We start from the raw sequence: 20,220 nt of genomic DNA on the forward strand, positions 1-20,220 counted from the left end.
AAAGTGAAAGAGATACATGTATCCCATTGTTCGTTGCAGCACTATTTACAATAGCTAGAACATGGAAGCAACCTAGATGTCCATCAACAGATGAATGGATAAAGAAGTTGTGGGAAATATACACAATGGAATATCACTCAGCCGTAAAAAGGAACACATTTGAGTCAGTTGTAATGAGGGGGATGAACCTAGAACCTTTTAGAGTGAAGTGAGTCAGAAAGAGAAAGATAAATACCATATTCTAATACATATATACAGAATCTGGAAAACTTATCCTGAAGAATTTACTTACAGGGCAGCAATGGAGAAACAGACATAGAAAATAGACTTATGGACATGGGGAGAGAGGAGGAGAGGGTGAGATGTATGGAAAGAGTAACATGGAAACTTAGATTACCATATGTAAAATACATAGCCAATGGGAATTTGCTGTAAGGCTCAGGAAACTAAAACGGGCTGTGTTTCAACCTGGAGGGGTGAGATGCGGAGGGAGGTGGGAGGGAGTTTCAAAAGGGAGGGGAATATATGTATACCTATGGGAATTGATGCTTTTGAACTGTGATGTTGGAGAAGACTCTTGAGAGTCCCTTGGACTGCAAGGAGATCCAGTCCATCCTAAAGGAGATCAGTCCTGGGTGTTCATTGGAAGGACTGATGTTGAAGCTGAAACTCCAGTACTTTGGCCATCTCATGTGAAGAGCTGACTTATTTGAAAAGACCCTGATGCTGGGAAAGATTGAGGGCAGGGAGAGAAGGGGACGACAGAGGATGAGATGGTTGGATGGCATCACCGACTCAATGGACATGGGTTTGAGTGGACCACAAGAGTTGGTGATGGACAGGGAGGCCTGGCGTGCTGCGGTTCATGGGATTGCAAAGAGCTGGGCATGACTGAGTAACTGAACGGAACTGATGGCTGATTCATTTTGAGGTTTGACAGCAAACAGTAAAATTCTGTAAAACAATTATCCTTCAGTAAAAAATAAATTGATTAAAAAAGAAAACCACTATGGTTAAAAAAAATTGCTGAGAGAAATAGCGATAACCTCAGATATGCAGATGACACCACCCTTATGGCAGGAAGGGAAGAACTAAAGAGCCTGTTGATGAAAGTGAAAGAGGAGAGAGCAAGAGTTGGCTTAAAACTCAACATTCAGAAAACTAAAATCTTGGCATCTGATCCCATCGTTTCATTGCAAATAGATGGGTAAACAATGGAAACAGTGAAAGACTTTATTTTTGGGGGCTCCAAAATCACTGCAGATGTTGACTGCAGCCATGAAATTAAAAGGCACGTGCTCCTTGGAAGAAAAGCTGTGACCAACCTAGACAGAATATTAAGAAGCAGAGATACTACTTTTGCAACAAAGGTCCGTCTAGTCAAGGCTATGGTTTTTCCAGTAGTCATGTATGGATGTGAGAGTTAGACGGTGAAGAAAGCTGAGCGCCGAAGAATTGATACTTTTCAACTGTGGTATTGGAGAAGACTCTTGAGAATCCCTTGGACTGCAAAGAGACCCAACCAGTCCATCCTAAAGGAAATCAGTCCTGAATATTCCTTGGAAGGACTGATGCTGAAGCGGAAACTCCCAATTCTTTGACCACCTGATACAAAAAATTGACTTATTGGAAAAGACCCTGATGCTGAGAAAGATTGAAGGCGGGAGAAGGGGACAACAGAGGATGAGATGGTTGGATGGCATCACCAACTTGCTGGACATGAGTTTGGGTAAGCTCCAGGAGTTGGTGATGGACCGGGAGGCCTGGCAGGCTGCAGTCCATGGGGTCACAAAGAGTCAGACACGACTGAGCGACTGAACTGAGAGTTGGGTATTCTTTAAGTGGTTGCATGTTGGAATGAGGACCACTGACGGAGATTGTAATTGTTCTAGTTAATGTATTTCCATTCTTTTTTCCGTAGTAAGTAAAACATCAGGACTAGTTGTTCTTTTTTAAGATAGACTTTTTTTTTTAAGAGCAGTTTTATGTTCACAGCCAAATTGAGCATAAGGTGCAGAGATTTCCTATATACTCCATGTTCCCACACTTGCATAACCTCCCCTATTATCACCATCCCCCACCAGCATGGTACTTTGTTATGGTTAGTGAACCTACAGTGACACATAATTATCACCCACAGTTCTTAATTTACATTTGAGTTCACTGTTCGTGTATCGTGCATTCTAGGCATTTGGTCAAATGTATAATGGCATATGGAGAAGGCAATGGCACCCCACTCCAGTACTCTTGCCTGGAAAATCCCATGGATAGAGGAGCTTGGTAGGCTGCAGTCCACGGGGTCGCAAAGAGTTGGACACGACTGAGCGACTTCACTTTCACTTTTCACTTTCATGAGTTGGAGAAGGAAATGGCAACCCACTCCAGTGTTCTTGCCTGGAGAATCCAAGGGGAGCCTGGTGGGCAGCCATCTATGGGGTCGCACAGAGTCAGACACGACTGAGCGACTTCACTTTCACTTTTCACTTTCATGAGTTGGAGAAGGAAATGGCAACCCACTCCAGTGTTCTTGCCTGGAGAATCCCAGGGACGGGGGAGCCTGGTGGGCTGCCATCTATGGGGTCGTACAGAGTCGGACACGACTGAAGCGACTTAGCAGCAGCAGCAGCAGCATAATGGCATATATTCATCAGTATGGTACTATGCAGGGTAGTTTCACTGCCCTAAAAATCCTCTGTTCTGCCTTTTCATCCGTCTCCCATGCCCCATCCTTGGAAACCTCTAATTTATTTACTGTCTCCGTAGTTTTCCCTTTTCTGGAATATCATGTGTTTGGAATCACATGTATGTGTATGGTCTTTTCAGAGTTCTTTGCAGTACACCTCTTAAGGTTCCTCCATGGCTTGATAGCACATTTCTTCTTAACCTCTGAATAATCCATTGTCTTTGTGTACCATTCACTTGTTGAAGGACATCTTGGTTGCTTTCAAGTGGTGGCATTTACGAAGAAAGCTGCTATAAGCGTCTCTGTGCAGGTTTTTTTTTTCTTTGTGGTCATAAGATTCCAGTACCTTTGGATAAATACCAAAGAGCATGATTGCTGCACTGTATGGTAAGAGTATGTTAAGTTTCATAAGAAACTACCACACTCTTCCACAATGGCTGTACTGTTTTTCACTTCCACCAGTATTGAATGAGAGTTTCACATCCTCACCAGCATTTGGTATTGTCAGTGTTGCAGATTTTGGCTATTCTAAATAGGTTTACAGTGGTTTCTCGTTTTAATTTGTATTTCCGTGATGACTTATGATGTGGAGCATCTTTTCATATGCTTATTTTTCATCTGTATATCTTCTTTGGTGATGTGAGAATGTTAGGATCTTTGGCAATTTTTAATCGGGTTGTTTGTTTTCTCTGTTTGATTTTCAGAGTTCTTTGTGTATTTTGGATGACAGTCCTTTATCAGGTGTGTCTTTTGCAAATACAGTCCTCCCACTCACATATGCTGTGGCTTGGTTCCAGAACCCTCCCTTGCCCCAAGATACCAAAATGTGAAGGTCGCTTATGTAAAATAGCACAGTGTTTGCATGTAACCATGGCATATCCTCCCTGTATACTTTAAATCATCTTGGGTTACTTATAAGCCTAATACAATGTAAAAACTGTGTAAATAGTTGTAAGTACAATGTAAATGTAATGTAAATTGTTGCCAACTTGTGGCAAATTCAGGTTTTGCTTTTTGAAATTTTCTGGACTTTTCTTTTTTCAAATATCCAAGGTTGGTTGAATCTCAGAGTACAGAAACTGTGAATATGAAGGATTAGCTCTATTTTCTGCCAGTGTTTTGCTTGTCATTCATTCTCTTCACGTTGTCTTTTGCAGAGCAGATTTGTAATTTTAAGAAAGTCCACCTTATCAATTATTTCTTTCATGGATTGTGCCTTTGATGTTGTCTTGAAAAAAATCACCATACCCTAGGTGGTCATATAGGTTTTCTTCTATGTTATCTTCTAGGAGTTTTATAGTTTCATATTTTACATTTAGGCCTGTGATCCATTTGGGGTTAATTTTTGTGACAGTTCTAAGGTCTGTGTTGAGGTTCACTCCTTTGCATGTGATTGATCGTTCTGGTACCGTTTGTTGACAAGACTGGTGCCTTTGTATCACCTTAAGGGCCATATTATTTAAATTGCATGAAGGTAATATTTTATGGATTTGTGGTTGCCTTTTTTTGGAGAAAGGAAGGGTCATTGTGAACTGTGAGGTTATTCGACTGGCGTCTGCTGTGTCATTTCTTCCATCATCCATTTTGATAGAGAATATTTCTATTGAAATTTTAGAATTGTTTCTACCCTTAGGCCATGGGGTTTTATTGCAAAAGACTCCCAAACTCATATGCCTGTAAGTATTTTCTTAAGAATATTGAAAGTGTGATTCTTATGTCTGTCCTTGACAGTTTTGGACTGAAGGTGTCCTTACATTCATTGAGAATCATTGATGAAATGGAACACGATTACACTTGGAGCTTTCAGATTTGCCTCTTATTTATCCTGTAACCTTTGTTTATATTTAAATGTGTATATAATACCTAATTTGGAGGGATGTCAGAGTTCAGTATGTGAATGAACTTGGCACAAAGCACCTGGTAGTCCTTAGCTGTTCTAACAATATTTTCCCACTTTCTTTTCTACAGAAAATTTTAAAGAAGTTTGTTACTTAAAACAGTATTTTCAGAACTTCCCTGGTTGTCCAGTGGCTGAGACTCTGCACTCCCAGTGCAGGGGGTCCCAGGTTCCATCCCTGGTCGAAAAAGATCCCACATGCTGCAGCTAAGACCTGGTACAGCCAAATAAACAAATATTTAAAAGACAAAACAAAACAGTATTTTCAAAAGTAATGTTTGAAAACCTAAGGCTAATTTCACACATTATATATTAGATAAGCCCAAGAGGATTTAGGTATAGGTAGCACAGTACTTTCAAAAGTAAGTAAGACCTTAGGTCTCCTGCATTGGCAGGCAGATTCTTTACCACTAGTGCCACCATATTAATAATTAAACTTAAAATCCTCTGTTACAAGGTGTTAAGACTGATCTGATTTTCTTTGAAAGGTTTGTGGTGGTTATAATAATAATCAGGCTAAGTTAAACACATTAGCTTTACAGAAAAATAATGATTTCATTCTGGCCTCGTGTGTTTATAGGTGTGTGTATTTGCTGATTTCTATCTTTTTCTGCTCTTTGCTCATAGTTCCTTCTCTAAAGCTTCTTTTCTCTTGAACTTAAGAAAGAATATAAAGAAATTACCTTAAGAAGTTAGGGCCTTGTCTTCACTAAGTAGGTTGCATTCTAATAGAGATTGTTTGGAGAAAGTCCAAAATATAATAAATAACTAATGGTGGACTTTCAAGCACTGTGGCACTTGTGTGCCAGGATTCACAAATCAGGTCACGCTTTTCAACAGATTTGACTCTGTTTCTAGGGCAGTGTACACATTGCACAAAAGCATTTTATTTATAGACAGCTTTATTTAAAATGGACTTCCCTGGTGGCTCAGACAGTAAAGTGTCTGCCTACACTGCGGGAGACTTGGGTTCGATCCCTGGGTCAGGAAAATCCTCTGGCGAAGGAAATGGCAACCCACTCGAGTACTCTTGCCTGGAAAATCCCATGGACGGAGGAGCGTAGTAGACTACAGTCCATGGGGTCGCAAAGAGTCAGACACGACTGAGCGATTCACCTTATTTAAAACACCACTTAAAGAACCAGAGAAGTAATTAGCATAGTGAAGTATTAGAAAAGAGGAGTCAGTAGTAAGGTAAAAGTACTGAGCAAAGCTTTGACTCAGTAAAGTTATAAATTGGGATTCAATTAGGGGGTTGCACAGAAGTAACTTAAGTTTTTAAAGGGAGAAGGAAGGTAGGAAAATAAATTTCTGTGGAAAGAAAGATCCGTTTCAGACCCAGGGATCAAACCTAGGTCTTCCACACTGCAGGCAGATTCTTTACCGTCTGAGCCACTGGGGAAGCCCAAATAATAAATGATAAAGTTCACCTGTTTATAAAGTGTACACTCCAGTAATTTTTAGTACATTTGCAAGGTCCTACAGCCATCATCATGTAGTTCCAAAAAATCTCATCACTGCCCCAAGCCCCATACATGTTAGCAGTCACTCCTGTTTTCCTTTGCCCCTAGACCCTGGAACCACAAATCTGCTTTCTGTTTCTATTAATTTGCCTGTTTGAACAGTTCATAAAAATGGTATTATAAAATATATGGCCTTTGTATCTGGCTTCTTTACCCTGGCATAATGTTTCCAAGGTTCATCCATGTTGTATCATGTATCAGTAGTTCATCTCTTTATATAATAGCTGAATAATACATATTTCATTGTATGAATATAAAACATTTTGCTTATCCATTCATTGCTTATGTGTATTAGATTATTTCCCCTTTTTTGTCCACTATGGATAAAAATCCCATGGACAGAGGAGCCTGGTAGGCTGCAGTCCATGGGGTCGCAAAGAGTCGGACACAACTGAGCGACTTCTTTCTTTCTTTCATGGATAATGCTGTTATGAACATTAGTTACAAGGTTTTCTGAAAGCAGATGTTTTCAGTCCTCTTGATTAAATACCCAGGAATAGAATTGCTGGGTTATATGGTAACTATGTTTAACTTTTTGGAAGAATTGCCAAATTGTTTTTCAGAAGTGACTGCAGTAATTTACATTTACATCAGTGATGTATGAGGGTTTTAATTTCTCCACATCGGTCCTGATACCTGGCTTTTTTATTAAGCTATCCCTAGTTGGTGTAAAATTTTAACCTCTTTGCGGTTTTAATTTCTGTTTCCCTAATAACTAAGGGTGTGGATCATCTTTCTACGTGCATATTGGCCATTAACATATCTTTGGAGACATGTTTCTTCAAATCCTTTGCTCATTGTTAAGTTTTGTTGTTTGTATTTTTAGTGAATGTGAACAACAGTGATTTCTGTGCTGTGGGAGGCCAGCTGGACCAGAAAGCAAGCAAGAGCTAGTAGTTTGGGCAAGTTAACGCCCATAGAAGCAGTGCTTAACCAGTAGGAAACAGGAGCAGATGTATAACAGCTTGCCTCTCATCTTATGGACAGACAATTTTGAGACCCCCATGTACTTCTCAGAGAATTTAAAGAGAATGAACCCCAGTTATCCCTAGGTTAGGGATGACTTCAGTAATATACCGTTTCTTATATTGGCTTTTCCTCCCCATCACATACTCTAACTGCTGTTTAGGTCGTTTCTTAGATGGACTATCTGCATTCAAATCCTTATCTTAACCTTTGTTTTTGAGAGAACCCAAACTAAGACAGGTATCATTAGAGTGCTTAGTATTGAAAGACTTGGTAATATTTCAACATTTGAAACTGGATCATCAACAAGAGCATGAGTATAGATAGAGAAGAGGGTGAATATCTGCATTCTTCATCACTCTAATGTGTTGACGTTGATATAAAGTGGAGTAATTATCAAAGGATACTGTGATGTGGCCAGTGGTGTAGGAACAAAATCAGGAGGATGTCATGTCTTGGAAGCTAAGTGAAGAAAATACCTGAAGTAGTGGGAAGTAATGCTACTACTAAGTCAAGGGAGAGAGGAGCTTAGAGTTGTCTGTTGGATTTGGCAATAGGTAAGCCATTAATGTTTATTGCACAGACTAAAAAAACAATAAACACATCTACAGAAAAACATCTATTTCTGCTTTATTGACTGTGCCAAAGCCTTTGACTATGTGGATCACAGTCAACTGTGGAAAATTCAGAAACAGATGGGAATACCAGATCACCTTACCTGCCTCTTGAGAAACCTGTATGCAGGTCAGGAAGCAACAGTTAGAACTGGACATGGAACAACAGACTGGTTCCAAATAGGAAGAGGAGTTCGTCAAGGCTGTATATTGTCACCCTGCTTATTTAACTTATATGCAGAGTACATCATGAGAAATGCTGGACTGGAAGAAACACAAGCTGGAATCAAGATTGCCGGGAGAAATATCAATCACCTCAGATATGTAGATGACACCACCCTTCTGGCAGAAAGTGAAGAAGAACTAAAGAGCCTCTTGATGAAAGTGAAAGAGGAGAGTGCAAAAATTGGCTTAAAGCTCAACATTCAGAAAACAAAGATCATGGCATCTGGTCTGATCGCTTCATGGGAAATAGATGGGGAAACAGTGGAAACAGTGTCAGACTTTATTTTTGGGGGCTCCAAAATCACTGCAGATGGTGACTGCAGCCATGAAATTAAAAGACGCTTACTCCTTAGAAGGAGTGTTATGACCAACCTAGATAGCATATTCAAAAGCAGAGCCGTTACTTTGCCAACAAAGGTCCGTCTAGTCAAGGCTATGGTTTTTTCAGTGGCCATGTATGGATGTGAGAGTTAGACTCTAAAGAAAGCTGAGTGTCAAAAAATTGATGCTTTTGAACTGTGGTGTTGGAGAAGACTCTTGAGAGTCCCTTGGACTGCAAGGAGATCCAACCAGTCCATCCTAAAGGAGATCAGTCCTGGGTATTCATTGGAAAGACTGATGCTGAAGCTGAAACTCCCAAAACTTTGGCCACCTCATGCGAAGAGCTGACTCATTGGAAAAGACCCTGATGCTGGGAAAGATTTAGGGCAGGAGGAGAAGGGAATGACAGAGGATGAGATGGTTGGATGGCATCACCAACTCAATGGACATGGGTTTGGATGGACTCTGGGAGTTGGTGATGGACAGGGAGGCCTGGTGTGCTGCAGTTCATGGGGTTGCAAAGAGTTGGACATTACTGAGCAACTGAACTGAACTGAGGCCATTAATGACCTAGGAAGAACAGTTTCCATTGAAGTGATGGGGGACAAAAGTGTGATTCCAGTGAGTTTGAGAAAAATTGATGAAATAGTTGGTTAGAGTGTGTATAGACAACTTGTTTGGAATTTTGTTGTAAAGGAGAGCAGAGAAATGGGTTGATAACTGGAGAGATACCTTCAGAAGAGATCCTTTTTAAGATGAGAGGGAAAATACACCTACTCAGTGTCTCATATTGCTGTGTGTGGTCAAAATCAGTTGATTCTTAGGATATGTTAGAGAATTAACATTCTCTTTGGTTTATTTGACCATCTTGTTCTGTACCCGTCAAGGCTTACAAACCATGTGTCAAGAGTCTGCAAAGGAAATTGTTATAAGTCATTAGCAGAATCTAAGAAGATTGGGATTTACTCTGGCATAGAGATGAATACCAGGAAGTAAAGAGAAATAAGGGAATACGTACAAGGAAGTTAGTCCTGCCACAGGATTGTGTTTGGGAATAGTTTAGAATCTGGTCAAGGCTATATGAGAAAGTATTTCTAGGTTTGAAATAATGCCAAGATTTAATTTATTACATTAAGTGCAACATCATTGTGAATATGTTTGTGGTGCGTATTTCTACAGTGTCTCTGTGCACAGCTTTTATTGACCTGTTGTTGAAAGAACCAACTGTGTGTTACAAAAAGTTGAAATCTCCTCACAGACCTTCAGTATTCCTATTTTTGGCACAGTTTTCACCTTCTCTAAGTTTGGTTCTGAGCCATACTAAAACCTCCCTCTACTTCCTCCCTCTGATTTTAGAATGATCTGATGTTAGGTTTTCAGAGTTAAATAAATCAATTCTGTGTGGGATGTTTGCATTTGTAGTCTTATTTCTAATTGTGGAATGAAGATCTTTTTGTAAGAATAATTAGGCCCTCTTTCTGTTTTGTAAATTGTAATTCCTTCTAAACTGAGATAGAGGAGAATTTTGAAGATTTTTCTTCTACCTTTACCAAATTTGTTTCACAGAAGGGTGAAACAGACTGAATCTCTTCCATGGGAGTGTCTTATCTATAAACAGAACTATGTATCTACGCTGGGCATCTCCTTTCCTGCTTCTAGTTAGCGTGTTGTTGTTCAGTCTCTTGGTCTGAGTCTTTGCGACCCCATGAAAGTGCATGCGAGTTAGCATATGGGAGCGCACAAAAACTTTCTGGTCCCCTGGTGAGAATAAGAAAAACAAAAATCGCATTAAAAAAAATTAGAGGTAGCAAAAAATCAGTGGAATCAAGGAAGCCTTGGTGAACTGATTTCCAGAGATACATGAACTTCTCATAGGTGAGTCAAGAGTGTGGCAGCTTCCCAGCCTGGTTTCAGTATAGGATGAAGCAGTAAATGGAAAGACTGAAGGGCTGAAGATAAATCATCCAATCTTCAAGAGACACTGTGGGCTTTTGGGGAAAGGGTGGGTATCTGACAAAGCCCCAAAGCAGAATTAAATCATTGAGCCTGATAATTTTATCTACCTTGAATTTTGCTTAAAGAGGAGTACAGGAGGGGTTGAAAAACCTAAAGAAATGTATAGTTCTGCAAATTCTAATGGTTCTTGAATTATGGGACACTGCTGGAGTTGAATCTAAAGGTAAATCAAACCCAAAATATGCAGAACTGTAGCCCAATTTCTTCCTATCTCAGATTTTGACAAGATCAAAAAGATATGACTGTGGTTGAGGATGAGAAGTTGGGGATTGAATTGATCACAGAAAAATTCACTCTGATTGAAGGCAGGAGGAGAAGGGGACGATAGAGGATGAGATGGTTGGATGGCATCACCAACTCAATGGACATGATTTTGAGTGAGTTGATTTTAAGTGAGTGAGCTCTGGGAGTTGGTGATGGACTGGGAAGCCTGGTGTGCTGCAGTCCATGGGTTGCAAAGAATCAGACACGACTGAGCAACTGAAGCTGCAGTCTGAAAGCTGCAGAACTGAAAGCTGCAGCCAGTTTCAGCTCAAATTGAATCTGCTAGAAATCTGAATTATCCGTGACTCATTCTAACTAGGGGTTTCCCATGTAGCCCAATGGTAAAGAATCTGCCTGCCAATACAGGAGACACAAGGGTAGGAAATGGCAAGGCACTCTAGCATTCTTGCCTGGAAAATTCCATGGGCAGAGGAGCGTGGCGGGCTGCAGTCCATGGGGTTATAAAGAGTCTGACATGACTGAGCGACTGATTGAGCATGCATGCATACATCCTAACTGAGAGAAGAGCATAATTCTCTGAGAAATAAAGAAAACTTAACAGTTTTACGCTCATTTCTCAACCCTCATTTTATAAAAAGGATTTAGAATACTATGAAAAAATATGAAACATAAAACAGGAAAATAATGATTATATAAATAAGAGAAAACAGTGAACAGACTTCTTAGATGACGCAGAGTTAGGAGTCAGTGAGTTAGGAGACAGTTATTTTAAAGCAGGATAGCATGTGAAGGATTGAGTATTTCAGGAGAGTGATGGAAACTTTGGAAAAATACCAAATGCATATTCTAGAACTAAAAAATGCAGTATCTTTAAAAACACTGCTCAAATGGCCTTGATAGCAAATCTGTTATAAGAAATAGACCGTAAGAAATGGTGAGTGTGTGAATAAATACAGAAGTCTGTTTTCTGGTCTTTAAATTTATATAAATGACAGTGAATGTGTGTGTGTGTGTGTGTGTGTGTGTGCATGCGTGCACACTCAGGTGTTTCCAACTCTTGGAGACCCCATGCACTGCGTCACCATCAGTCCTTCCAAAGAATATTCAGGACTGACTTCGTTTAGGATTGACTGGTTTGATCTCCTTGCTGTCCAAGTGACCTGACAGACTTATCTGACATGAAATTTTCCAGGCAGCAATACTGGAGTCGGTTGCCATTTCCTACTCTACACCTCCTGTGTTGGCAGGCACATTCTTTACCCCCGCACCACCTGGGAAGCCCTGGGATTTATAATATATGGAAGTAAAGTTTATGACCATAGCATGAAACATGAGAGTATAAACAAACACATTATACTCTTTTGCATTTGTTATATATAAAATTATATATGTAATTAGAATAGTATAATATTATTTGAAGGTGGACTATGATGAATTAAGAATATGTGCTGTACATTCCTAGAGCAGCCAAAATACATGTGTTGTGTGTGTAGGACTTAAAAGTCCGCACAATGAGATTATATACGGAAATAACTATATTTGGAGGCAGGAAAACAGGAACAAAGAACAAGTTAAAAATAAATAGTAATGCAATAAACTTAAATTATACAAGTAATTATATTAAATACAAATGGTCTAAGCCAAGCATTGAAACATAGAAATGGTCAGGTTGGATAAAATAGCAAGAACCAACTATATGCTTTGTACAAATGGGCAATTTAAAAACAAATTTGGTTAAAAGCAATAGTGGAAAAAGGTATACTAACACTTATCAAAAGAAAGTTGTTATAGCAAAATATACTTTAAGGATTATTAGTAGAGTAAAAGGACATTTTATAATGATAAAAGGATCCATTTATCAAGAAGATATAAGAACCCTAAATGTATATTTACAAAATATTCAGAATACATGAAATAAAATTTGATAGAAATAAAAGGAGAAATGGACATTTATACTTAGAGATTTCAGTACTTTTCAGTAATTAGTAGAAAAAGAATACCATAAATTAGGAAGGGTATGGAAGATTTGAACACCACTGTCAATCAGTTTCACATGACATTTTTTGAATACTAAGCCCAAGAGATGCAGAATGTGACATTTAAATATACATGAAACACCAAGGTAGATCTCATGTGAGGATGTCAAAACTTCAACATACTGTGGAAGACTTGAAATTATAATATTTTCTTTGTCTACAGTGAAATTAAGTTAGAAATCAATAACAAATGAGAATTCAGTTCAGTTGCTCAGTTCTGTCCAACTCTTTGTGACCCCATGGACTGCAGCACGCCAGGCCTCCATGTCCATCACCAACTCCTGGAGCTTACTCAAACTCATGTCAATGAAGTCGGTGATGCTGTCCAACCATCTCATCCTCTGTTGTCCCCTTCTCCTCACGGCTTCAGTCTTTCTTTCAGGGTCTTTTCCAAAGAGTCAGTTCTTTGCATCAAGTGGCCAAAGTATTGGTGTTTTCAGCTTCACCATCAGTCCGTCCAAAGAATATTCAGGACTGACTTCCTTTAGGATTGACTGGTTTGATCTCCTTGCTGTCCAAGTGACTCTCAAGAGTCTTCTCCAGTGGCATAGTTCAAAAGCATCAATTCTTTGGCACTCAGCTTTCTTTTTCTTTATAGTCCAGCTCTCATATCCATACATGACTACTGGAAAAACCATAGCTTTAACTTGACAGACCTTTGTTGGCAAAGCAATAGCTCTGCTTTTTAATATTCTGTCTAGGTCGGTCATAGCTTTTCTTCCAAGGAGCAAGAAGAGTCTCTTAATTTCATGGCTGCAGTCACCATCTGTGATGATTTTGAAGCCCCCCAAAATTGTCTCTCATTTTTTCCATTGTTTCCCCATCTATTTGCCATGAAGTAATGGAATTAGGAGATCCCTGAATGGTGGTGTTTTTTGTTTTTTTTTTAGCCATACCATGAAGCTTGCAGGATCTTAGTTTCCTGGCCAGGGATTGAACCCCAGGCACTTGGCAGTGGAAGCTCAGAGTCCTAACCACTGAACTCTTAGAGAATTCCCAGTCTGAATGTTTTAAAATTAAGGTGATTCTGAATAACTCATGGTTAAAAGAATAAATCAAATGGAAAATGAACATTTTAAACAAATGGAAAGACAACATATCAACATTTATGAAGTGAACTTCAGAATTCATAGCTTTAAATCTTGAAGAAGAAGAAAATATTAGAATCATTACTTAATAAGTTTTAGCCTAAGAGAAAAAGACAAATTCAAAACAAATAAAAAGGCAGAAAATATAGAGAAAATGGAAATGAGCGAAATGGAAAATGTCCCATGTAAATGAACAAATTGTAAAATTTTCTCATTGGAAAAAAATCAGTATAATTGGTAAACTTAATGTTTAGAGCAATTTATATAACTCTTGAACTTGTGAATCAGCATGTGGTCTTTTATCCCTGGCTTCTTTATGGCATCATGTCCTCAGGGCTGCATTCAAGGAAGGTAAAGCAGTAGTAGTAAATCTTCTTGAGGCAGAGGCACTGTTGTTTGCTTAACTTCTGCCACACTGAGTTGGCATAAGCAAGTCATTGTTGTTTAGTCACCAAGTCACTTCTAACTCTCTTGTGACCCCATGGGGCTGTAGCCTGCCAAGGCTCCTCTGTCCATGGGATTTCCCAGGCAGAAATACTGGAGTGGGTTGCCATCTCCTCCTCCAGTCAGCCCAATTTCAAGCAGTGGGGAATAGACTCTGGATCTCTTAATCTTGGTGGTGAAAGGCATTGTGGCCCTGTTTCTTGATTCATAGTGGTTAAATCTCAGGTCAGAGGTCTGGGATTTTACCCTATTTACAAGGTACTGTGTTAACTTGCCAGGAAACACAAACCAGAGACAAAGAGTTTATTACTCCCTGGAAAGCAAGCAGCCACCAGGGCAGTACTTGTGTTGGTTACTTGAGCCTGAATCTTCATAGGGCTTCACAGTGAAGGTCAGATGGGACCTGCACAGGTAGTAGTGTGCACTGAAGAAGGGAACCCTGAATTGGGAAACCTGACCACACATAGGACCACTCATGACTTGTCCTGTCCTCAGGAGAGTGAGAGAGAGAAACCTTACCTTTACTCTGGAATTTAAACAAATCTTCTCTGGCGGCAGGGGATGAGATGATTAGATAGCATCACCAACTCAATGGACATGAATTTGGGCAAACTCCAGGAGACGGTGAAGGACAGGGAAGGTGTGCTGGTGTGCTGCAGTCCACAGGGTCACAAAGTGTTGGCCATGATTTAGTGACTAAACAGTGAACAACGATCTCTGGAGAGAAGACATTGAACTGCCTCAGTGTTGCTAAATGTTATTATCTGGAATGTATCCTTATATAAACATCTTAAATTGGCTGTAAATGACATTGTTCAGAGAACCCAGGCTATGCAGAAATGTGAGATGCTCATGGAGAATTATTGTCTTATATAGTGTATCTGCTTGCACAATAATATGCATTCTTCCCATATACAAAATCTTATCACTCTTCTCACTAGAGTGTCATGTCAGACTTGAGTCCAGTATCTTTATCATCTAACCAAGGTCCAAAGACAGATAAGGCTCTGCTATGCCATTTTGTAATTAGAGAAATGCAAAACAAAAATACAGTGAGATACTGATCTTCACCTACTACATAGATTAAGATTAAGAAAGACTGAGAATATCAAGTGTTGGTGAAAATTTAATTGGAACTCTGGGAGTGGTAAGTGGTAAAACTACTTTCTAAAATGATTTGTTTATTTTTTAAGAATAAAATTAAACATGCCTATAGACTCAGTTCAGTTCAGTCACTCAGTTGTATCCCACTCTTTGCGACCCCATGGACCGTAGCATGCCAGGCTTCCCTGTCCATCACCAACTCCTGGAGCTTGCTCAAAGTCATGTCCATCAAGTCGGTGATGCCATCCAACCATCTGATCCTCTGCCATCCCCTACTCCTCCTGCCTTCAATCTTTCCCAGCATCAGGGTCTTTTCCAGAGTCAGTTCTTCACATCAGGTGGCCAAAGTATTGGAACTTCAGCTTTAGTGTCAGTCCTTCCAATGAATATTCAGGGTTGATTTCCTTTAGGATTGACTGGTTGCAGTCCAAGGGATTCTCAAGAGTCTTTTCCAACACCACAGTTCAAAAGCATCAATTCTTTGACACTTAGCTTTCTTTATGAACTGTGATCTAGCGATTTCACTCCCCTTTATTTACCTGCAAGAACTGAAGCCTACATTCTCATTAATACTTGTACACAAATGTCATAGCACTCTTATCTAGGACAGGTTGTCTTGGTGAGGGTATTGACTGGAAAGTGGCACATAGGAATTTTTCTTGGGTGAGGAAAGATTTTATATCTTGATTGCTGTTGGTTATATGGATGTATGCATTTGCCAAACTATACTTTAAAGGTCTATTTTATTATGTAAATTATGTAAAAATATAAAAGTGGAAATTTCTGCAGCTGTGGGAACTCCTTATAACTTCAATATGTATGTCAATTGCTTTATTCGACCTTAAGTTTTTTTAACATATATATGCTAACCATTGTTTGATATAAAAGTTTGTTTGGTTAACGTTGCTGGCATTGACAAAACTTTCTATCAGCATTCAGAAAACTAAGGTCATGGCATCTGGTCCCATCACTTCATGGGAAATAGATGGGAAACAGTGGAAACAGTGTCAGACTTTATTTTGGGGGGCTCCAAAATCACTTCAGATGATGTTTGCAGCCATGAAATTAAAAGACGCTTACTCCTTGGAAGGAAAGTTATGACCAACCTAGATAGCATAATTCAAAAGCAGAGACATTACTTTGCCAACAAAAGTCCGTCTAGTCAAGGCTATGGTTTTTCCTGTGGTCATGTATGGATGTGAGAGTTGGACTGTGAAGAAGGCTGAGCGCCGAAGAATTGATGCTTTTGAACTGTGGTGTTGGAGAAGACTCTTGAGAGTCCCCTGGACTTCAAAGAGATCCAACCAGTCCATTCTAAAGGAGATCAGTCCTGTGTGTTCATTGGAAGGACTGATGCTGAAGCTGAAACTCCAATACTCTGCCACCTGATGAGAAGAGTTGACTCATTGGAAAAGACCCTGATGCTGGGAGGGATTGAGGGCAGGAGGAGAAGGGGATGACAGAGGATGAGATGGCTGGATGGCATCACTGACTCGATGGACATGAGTGTGTGTAAACTCCAGGAGTTGGTGATGGACAGGGAGGCCTGGCATGCTGTGATTCATGGGGTCGCAAAGAGTCGGACACGACTGAGTGACTGAACTGAACTGAACTGAACTGAGCAGGGGTCAGACAGCAATGCTGACCTTAAGAGACATGTAGCTATTTCATCAGCCTTCTTTCCTCACCTCTTGCTGTATGTGCTGTAAGGCATAGCACATTTTATACATATAATTATTTTTATCCTTCAGGATCAAGTGCTCCTTTACAGTATTTGTTTTTTTCATTACATAAGTTTCTTACCTTTTTATTCTTGTTCTTTTACATATAACTATTTTCATTGTTTACTAGCATGTACTTATAGGTAATGGGTTAATAATGTTCATAATGTTCCTCAGAAGTAAGCACAGGTTGTATCAAATACAGATTAGTAAATATGATAGCCATAATTAAACTAAAATCTTTCAGAACAACTAAACACCATCTGATAGCTATGGGCATGCCTGAGGAGCCTTTGTTGTGCATTTTAACTTCTGAACTCTTATTTAAAAAGATCATTCCAACATAAGATTTCTCTTAAATCTAGCCAAGTATAACTTGTGATCTCTTCAGATCCATAGGGAAGTATACATACTATATTTTTTAAAACTTTTACAGTGATTTCACTTTTCAGTTACAAATATTTCCCAAATGAGAGTTTATCAAAAAAGAATGGGAAGGGGAAAAGATGGTAATTTGAATATAGATATATGACTGTGGATTATTGTTGAAACTGTTAGGGGGAAAAAATCACATCAGCATTTTCTTTATAATAAAGAATCTTGAATTATAGCTAATCTTCTAAATCTGAATCTCTAAGGGAGAAGCTACAGTAATCTGTAGTTTTGAAAAATAACCCTAAGGTATACCATGGCACCCAAGGTTTTTTTTGGGTCCATGAGCAACTTTTTTCTTTTAACTGGCTGGAAACTTGGTTGGGATGGTCTATGAATGGTTTTCCAAATCTGTTTATAAAAATGTATCTTTCTCTTACTAGATTATTCCCTACACATCCACTATTGTGAGTCTTGACTTGCCATCTATTCTCACTCCTCCTGTATTTTTCAGTGTCCTTAATAACTGAACTACCTGGGTTGTCTATATTTGCTATGATGTTATCCTTCTCCTATTTCTTGAATCCCCTACAAACAGCATTTTGTCTCTATTACTCCTCAGTAAGATAATCAGTGACCTTTACCTTATTAAACAGTGGCAATTAAAGTTCTTACTAACATAGTTGATAACTTCCTCCTTGAAATAATTTTTTCCATTTAGCTTTTAGAATATACTTTGGGTGAATGAGGGGTGCTTTCTCTTGACTCACTGCCTCTTTTCAGTGTCCTTTGCTGGTTCTCTTCTCTTCTTTATGACCTCTATTTTTATAGTATCTCAGGGCTCAACCATTGAATTTGTTTTCTTCCTTCATTCCTTTCTTTTTGAACCTGTACTCTTTTATCCACGTTGATGCCCTTGATTCTTTCATGTAATTTATAACTTTGTTAATTTTTTAATATTTATTTAGTTATTTGGCTGTGTCAGGTCTTAGTTGCAGCACTCAGGATCTGTGGGTCCCAGAGCATGTGGGCTTAGTTGCTCAGTGGCATGTGGGATCTTAGTTCCCTGACCAGGGATTGAATCTCTGTCGCCTGCATTGAAAGGCAGATTCTTAACATTGCACCACCAAGGAAGTCCCTAATTTCATTACTTTAAATATCTCTAAACAGATAACTTCCAAATTTATAGTCTCAGTTTGGATTTCTTTCCACATCTCTGGATATTCATGCAACTGTCTACATAAGATCCCACTAGGACAGCTTTCAGGTATTTCAAACTCAAGTCTCTAAACACAAACTTTTCTTCTCACTAACCTCCTTCTGTAGCCATATTCCATCTCAATTCGTTGTTAGTCCCATTTTATCAGACTACCATGTTTGTAGGAGTATGTTGCGTGACAAAATAAGTGGCCATCTTTGCTTGATATACACAGAGGTGTTTTTTGTGGTATGTACTATGTGTAGAATTTGTGGAGAAAGTTAACTCAGCAGTCCTAAATAATTTTTTATAAGGACAAATAGTCTAATATATTTAGAGTGACCCTTTAAAATTCTGAAACACGTATTTATTAATATCACTGAGCTTTTCAGAAAAAGATTATTCATGATGTATGTACTTTTAATTAATGCTGCTGTTTTGGGTTTGGGGCTGTCCTGTTTTGGAATGTGTTGGTTTCAGGTACAGAAAACCTAGCAATGGTTTAAGCAAATAGAGAATTTGATTTTCTTACACATCAAGAAATCCAGGTATTTCTGTGGTTGGCATTGGCTCAGCTGCTCAGCAGTGCTGTTAAGAGACCCCAGCCTGCTTTGTCTTTCTATTTTATCAGCCTTATTGGTAGGCTTTTAATCCTCATGCTTGTTGATTCATAGTCATCATGTTCACACCCGTCCCTAGATAAGGAAACAGATGTTTTTCCAGAATCCACTACCATTCTACCCCCAAAGTAGACTTCTAAGTACGTGTCATTGAGCTTAACTGTGTCATCTGTCACTTGTCCACCCTTCTTGGAAAGCTAAAAGTGGGTATTTAGCTAGGTCCATTACCACCTTGAATAAAAGAAACTTCTGAAAAGAGGGAAAAGACTGATAAGCAGTTAACAGTGTTTGCCACAAAGAACCACCAAAAACTACTAAATTTTAAGTATAATTGGTGATTAGAGTGTATTTGCTTGGGAAAACTTTTATTGTTTCCCAGTAAGCTCAAATAAATGGGATTTTCATGGTAGGTAGAGTGGTATCTGTTAATATAGGTGAGGGCTCTCAATAGTCTAAAAATATTATGAACAATAAATCCAGTTAGTATTGAGAAATTAGCAATTTTGTGTGTGTGAGTTTATGTGACTGAATTATACAGGATTTTAATTTAGATTTTGAGATAAATAAGAAATTGGAAGAGATGTTCCTTAAAATCATAAAGATTATTTTTATTGTTAATTTTGTTTCTTTTTTTCGTTTTCATAGAATGTTGGCTCAATTAAGAAACATCAGGGAGATAAATTCAACCCAGTGGTAAGTAGTTTTAATTTCTTTTGTTAGAAAGTGTTTGCATTATTACTATGCCTTTTATTTGGTTGGCGCCTCTTCCTCCGCTGTTCTTGTATCTGCCGTTTTAAGCCTGATTTATAAAGTGGCTCTTAAATCACAGCACTAAAAGTTTAATGAACAGTCCCCATGTGGATCACTTCCTGTTCAGATCAAGTCAGTCTTTCTCCCTGTGCTTTACTTCCTTGCAGTATTGTATAAGGGAGGATCTCTTTGAATTTGGTTACTCATTTCTCTCTCATGTGGTGCTTTCCTCCTCTGACGTCAATAATTAAGGTCCCCCTCCTTTCTTATCAATTAGCACTTTTAGTCTGCTAAATTAGGATCCATTTTTGTATTTGTTCAAGGACCACTGAATTTATTCTGAGGTCTCAATTGTCCTTTTCACTGCCTCTGTCCACAGGAAGTTCTGTTTTGTTTTGTTTTTTAATTCTCAAAGTT

General features: G+C 38.9%; 1 protein-coding gene across 6 annotated transcripts in view; it reads left to right on the forward strand.

The window, feature by feature from the left end:
- ERBB2IP (erbb2 interacting protein) overlaps positions 1-20,220 on the forward strand; it is a 129,699-nt gene that overhangs the window by 26,262 nt on the left and 83,217 nt on the right. For all 6 annotated transcript variants that reach the window (XM_010845536.1, XM_010845537.1, XM_010845538.1 and 3 more), the window contains exon 2: positions 19,699-19,746. The gene's annotated coding sequence lies outside the window, so the exon portion shown is untranslated. The remainder of the gene's footprint in view (positions 1-19,698; positions 19,747-20,220) is intronic.

The sequence above is a fragment of the Bison bison genome, unplaced genomic scaffold, assembly GCF_000754665.1.
Source record: "Bison bison bison isolate TAMUID 2011002044 unplaced genomic scaffold, Bison_UMD1.0 scf7180017864218, whole genome shotgun sequence".
In the NCBI taxonomy this organism is placed as follows: Eukaryota; Metazoa; Chordata; class Mammalia; order Artiodactyla; family Bovidae; genus Bison; species Bison bison.